This window comes from Equus przewalskii, chromosome 1 (genome assembly GCF_037783145.1).
Source record: "Equus przewalskii isolate Varuska chromosome 1, EquPr2, whole genome shotgun sequence".
Taxonomy (NCBI): Eukaryota; Metazoa; Chordata; class Mammalia; order Perissodactyla; family Equidae; genus Equus; species Equus przewalskii.
In genome coordinates this window covers 135,799,264-135,805,651 of record NC_091831.1, presented here as the reverse complement: position 1 = coordinate 135,805,651, position 6,388 = coordinate 135,799,264, and positions in this window count along the sequence as shown.

Below are 6,388 nucleotides of genomic sequence, written 5' to 3'. Positions count from 1 at the left end.
TAATACAAGAAAGGAGAGTGGGTAGAAGCGGTGAAACGTTTGGACCGGATTTAGACGTTAAATTTTAGGAGAAGGACCCCCCAATGTCCTTGTAGGTTGGATTTGGTCATTGATTCCACATCCATCACTTGGGCTGTGTGACCTGAGGCAATCTAGGAAGCCTCTCTGAGTCTCAGATTTCGGATCCTTTAAAGGGCAGTGGGGCTACAGCTCTGAGGTCTCCTGGCTCTTACATTCTTTGGCTTAACTTCTCTGAAATGGTTCTGTTTGTCGTCAAGTCTCCCAGTTATCCTACTAAAGAGAATCTGTAAGTGCAGACTCTCATCTTCAATCAGTGAGACAGTGGGTTTGTTTTGATGTCAGAATCACTAAAAAGCACTCATTAATCATATGAGGACTTAGAACTAACCACAAATAGGAGTCTTATCCTTCCGGAGGCAAGACCCATAGATGTCGTTTAACTGCACGTAGAATGTCAGGGAGAACAGATGTGAACATGAAGCCAGTGTGCAGTTTTAACAGACTAGCACCACAGCGCTGGAATTGCTTTAAAAGACATTATATGACGTGGTCAGGGAACAAATGTTACCCTTTCTTTAATTAGTTTGGGGGGAAATTCCTGATTAGAAGATTCAGACAAAGATAGACTGGGGAAATTTTTCCTAGAGGAGGCACATCGGAGAAGCCTCCCCCCAACTAGAATGTAAGCTCCATGCAGGCAGGAATTTCAGCCAGTTGGCTAGAGTATCCTCTGGGACCTAGCAATGACTGGCAAAGTATTCAAAAAGAAATTGTGTTGAATGAATGCATGAATAAACATCTGGAAGTGGCCCTGGGATGACTGGATTGACAGGGTTTTAGAAAGTGTGATAAAGACCAAGCAAATGCTAAGTATGATAAAGCAAATTGGATCTTACACTCCACCTTACAGGGTTGTTGAGAGAAGATGGGAAAGCACTTTGAAAATACCAGTCAATATGGAAACCTAGAGTTTTTATTATATAATCCTTAGTGCAAGGAGAGTGGTTGAGGAAAATCGTTGCTTGGAGATTTTGAATTTTCTGTTTTAATTCCCTAAAGCCAGAGACTCAGAAGTATGTAAATCAAGAAAAACGAATTGGCCTCTCATTAATGATTCATCAAGAATAAAAAGACCATCTTACTTGGCCATGGATTTTTAGATCAATTTGACTTCCAAATCCTGACTGCTTACTTGCTACATATCAGATTTACCTGGAGAGCATTTTAAAATTTCAGATTCCCAAGATTTACTGAATCAGAATCTCTGGGAATGGAGTCTGGAAATCTGCTTTTAAATGTTCTCCAGATGATTCTACAGCAATGAGCATTGTGCATTATACTCTTTATGTCCCCAGTATGACAGAATTCCTAACAAAAATATCCCTTCACCTTGCTATTGTAGTCTTTATCCATGGGACTTGGTTATGAGTTCCAGAGTCTGATACAGAGAGATGCAGATAAATCTATTGCTGGTGGGCATACCCCACTATTTAAAAATACGTGCTCACTCATGCCTAAAACTCAGGAGAAGGCACAGCTTAGGCTAGAGCAAGGGTCAGCAAACTTTTTCTGTGGAGTGCCAGATAAATATAGGTTTTGCAAGCCAAACATTTTCTGTCACACCTACTCAATTCTGCTGTTGTAGAAGGAAAACAGCCACAGACAATATGTAAACAAGTGGGTGTGGCTGTGTTCCAATAAAACTTTATTTATAAAAACAGGCACTGTGCTGAATTTGGCCCACAGGCTGTAATTGGCTGACCCCTAGGCTAGAACTTGGATCACATAAACGACTTGGGAGCTCAGGGCACAGGCCTAGGCTGCAGATACAAATTAAGGAGTCATTACCTAAGAGTGGATAAACTCACCCAGGACCAATGAGAAATAAGAGCTAAGAATAGAATCCAGGGAAACACTGACATTTTAAAGGTTGGAGAGAGATAGAGAAGCCTGTAAAGGAAATTGAGAAGGAATGAAAAAACAAAAACAAAACCAGGAGTATCGAGGCAATCAAGAAAAAGGAGAAATGATCAACATTATTACATGCTGCAGAAAGAAGTACTCATTTCTATCACCAGACATCCTTCGCCTGGAATTTACTTAAGCTCCTTGTTTTCTTGTATTTTGAAACATTTTATAGTCTTTGTTTTTAATATTTTACATCTCAAATTTTACCTGTTTATATTGTGGAAATTAGCATATTGGGGCTTTTAAAGCATAAAGACTCTAATATAAATTGGTTTAGATTAACATGTAAACTTTTTTCAGAAAAAAAGTTGATAGAAGTTCTATTTTCAAACATTTAAAATAATAGATTTGTTTTTAAATTGAATAGAAATAAAAATCAAACCCAACTGTTTGATCCAAACCTAGGTGTTTGGAAGTTTTGCAACATTGGTTTGAATGCTTTCATGATATAACTGAAATTGTGGTCAGTTTAGCAACCTCCATACATTGTTAAACCACATCCCAAAGCCCTTTCTTGACAAGTATAGATGGGCTATCAAAAGCTCAAAGTTGAGGGAATGACAACAGCAAACTTTGGGGGATGGTTTATATGAGTCAGGATTCAATCAGGACACAAAAAGCACACAATTTAAGCAGGGTAAGTTTAATGCAAAGAATTATTAGCTACAGTAGGAGACTGCAATAAGGAGGGATTGGATAGTAAGAAGTAAAGAGAATGCTAAAGAATACGAGAAAAGCAGATATAAGGAGGAGCCACTACGCTTAAAGTTGAGATAGAGGACCCAAAGAAGAGGCCCCTCCCTCTCCAGGCTGAGATCCTGACCTTATTGGAGAGTGCACAGGCCTGCAGTTTGAGGAGAGTGTCAGAGGAAGCAGCTGTCCCCTGAATGCTGTCTGTATCACAGGATCCTGGCAGTGGAGGTAAGTTGCCAGCACTGCAGGAGCTGGACGCTGGAGAAGCCACGCATGCTGCTGGAGCCTACCAAGAGGAGCAACCGAGACGGGAAGAAAAGCCCCTTCCTTCTGCACTCTCTCTCCAGCACCCTCTACTGACAAAGTATAGCATCATGCCATTTGGCAAAGGAAAAATATTTAAAGGGTCTGTCTCTATTTTTGGAGAGCAGGCAATGAAGGGTAAATTGGGGTTGAGAGGCATAAATTGAATACTGACACAATGATAGTGCATACTTTAGCCTAGCAAAGCTCCCTGAGTGACCTTATATCAGCAGCACCTTTGGTTCTGGAATATGCTCTGTCCTAAAATGCTACCTGCCAATTTATTGTTGTCTTGTCCTAAATGTATATTTTCCAGGCTATGAAATATAGGGCAAGTTTTAGTTCAAAATACCCTTGAACTCATTCTCTTTAACCTCTTATGTCCCATCCATCACCAGATTCCATAAATTTTACCTCCTAAATATATCTCAGATGTGTCCGTTCTTCTCTATCCCCACTGCCACCACTCAAGTCCAGCCATGAGAATTTATCTGTTTTCTGGACTAATACAATAATTACCCAATAGTTTCCCCCACATCCACCTTAACCTCTATTCAGTCCATTTCCCACTCTGTAGCTGGAGTGCTCTTTTTTCTTTTTTTTAAATAACTACAGATTCACAGAAGGTTGCAAAGTAATATACAGAAAAGTCCTGTGCATTCTTCCCCCAGCCTCCCCCAAAGTTAACATCATGTACAACTATAGTACAATATCAAAACCAAGAAACTGACATTGTTACAATCCATAGAGCTTATTTCAGGTTTTACCAGTTAGACGTGCATGGGTGTGTGTGTGTGTGTGTGTGTGTTTGTGTATGTAGCTCTGTGCAGTTTTATCACATGTGTAGCCTTGCATAACCACCACCACAATCTAGATACTCAACTGTGCCATCACCACGAGACTCCCTAATAACGACTCCCTTGTGTTATCCCTTTATAGCCACACCCATCCACTCCCCTGATCCCTAACCCCTAAGTGGCAGCCACTAATCTATTCTGCATTTTAATAATTATGTTATTTCATGAAGGTTACACAAATGAAATCATGCAGTATGTATCCTTTTGAGATTTTTTTTTTCTCTTGGCATAATTTCCTTGAATTTCATCCAAGTTGTTGTGTGTGTCAGTGTTTCGCTCCTTTTTACTCCTTAGTAGTATTCTATGGCATGGAGGTACCTCAATTAGGTAAACCATTCATCCATTGAAGGAATACATGGGTCATTTCTACTTTTTAACTGTTATGAATAAAGCCATTATGAACATTCACGTACAAAGTTCCTGCATGAAAATAAGTCTTCATTTTTCTGGGATAAATGCCCAAGAATGCAATTGCTGGGTCATATGGTAAATCCATTTTTAGTTTGAAAGGAACTGCCAAACTATTTTCCAGAGTGCAGAGTGCTCTTTTGAAAACACAAATCTCATCCTGTCATCACTTTAGAAAAACCTCCTCAATGGCTTCCCACTGCTATTATAATTAAGACTAGATAGCTTTTTAACATGGACTATAAGGCTTATATAGCATGATTTCCACTGATTTCTCCAACCTCATCCTGTAGCACTCCCCTTGCTTTCTGCTCACTGGCCTTTTAAAAATTTCCTCCAATATTCTCCTCCCGTAAGGGCTTTGCAAATGCTTTTTCCTCTTCCAGAAATGCTCTTCTCCCTAGTCCTAGTCCAATTTACTCAAATCCTACCTTTCATTCTTGACTCAAGTATTTGTTTCCTCAGGGAAGCCTTCCTCTGGTCTACCTCAGATTCTGTTTTTCATGTTCCTTTCTTTCATTGTTTCTCTCAGTTGGACATGACATAATTTCTGTGAATAGCTGATTAAATTTCATCTTCATCTCCAGACTCTAAAATTCACGAGAGCAAGAGTTGTGTTGATTTTTGCTTATTATTGTCTGACACATATCAGGTGCTCAATAAACATTTTTTTGAATGAATGAATGAATTATATATTTGCAAAGAATTCAGTGCCAAAGGCTTAACATTCTATAATTTTGTCTATCTATTATTTAAGATATTTTAACTATGCTAAAGCTGGGGACAAAAAAAAGATTAACTACTCATGTTCAAGGTAGTCTGCTAAGCAATAGATTCTTATGGCCAAATTTCATATTCATACGCAGTTTACATAAATACATTCTGAAGTGTATATTATCTCATACTAAGACATTTTCTAAATATTTCTAGTGGATAGCTACTATTTAAAAATAACAAAGAAAAGGATTAATAGAGCACTCGTAATTCTTTTAAAATATTAAGGAGGATTGCAAGTCAAGAAAGAGACAAACGTCTATGCACCTCTTCATCTTGATCACTGTGTGTCATGTGAACTTGATATACCCTTTGCAATCAATAACCAAACACTTGAGTTTAACATAACCATCATAAGAAAGTCCATGGTATCTTCCGTGGGGCAGTAGGGTTAAAAACATTTATGATTTAAGTGAAGTGCTTCCAGTGAGGCACCTGTCTTTGATCTTTGGTTCTAAAGAAACAGAGTCACGTGCTTCTTATGTTACAGCTGATAAAACCGATATGGCAAAGTAATGAGGGATTTTTGCCTTGTTTTTCTCTGTTTCTTACAGCAATGGGAAAGAGGCAGATTTTTTCAGGATATAGGCCCTGCCAACATGGGCAGACTGCAACACTGTGGGTGCTTGAGAAATGTTTTAAGAGCATGTGGGAATGAGCAAGACATATGCATATTTGTGAATGAAACACAGCAAGGCAGGACTACCTAAGAACATGACAAATCTTGGTGTTAAAACAACAAATTGTAAATATGGAACAATTGGCATCTTATGAAATCTCTTTTAAAAGACAGAAAATGTCCAATTTTAAGCCTTTTGGTTTATATATGTGTTTGGAGGGAAAGAGCAAGAAAGGGGAGGTGAGATAATGACAACTTTGTGTAGTAACCTTCCTTTGAGTCCCCCTATTTTTTTATACATTCACATTTTTTGTGGAGATATATTTACATATCATAAAATTCATTTTAATGTGTACAATTCGGTGTATAGTATATTCAATGTTTAGTATATTTAGTATATTCACAGAGTTGTGCAAACATCATCACTGTTTAATTCTGGAACACTTTCATTATCCCCAAAATGAGACCCTGTGCTGGTTAACAGTCACTCCCTGTTGCCCTCCCTCCTCTCCCCCTACCACTTGGCCACTACTAATGTACTTTCTGTCACTATGGATTTGCCTGCTCTGGACATTTCATTTCATATAAATGGAATCATATGATATATGGTCTTTGGTGACTGGATCTTTCACTTTGCAAAATGTTTTCAAGGTTCGTCCATGTTGTATATGTATTGGTATTCCATTCCTTTTTTTCTTTTGAGGAAGATTAGCCCTGAGCTAACATCTGCTGCCAATCCTCCTCT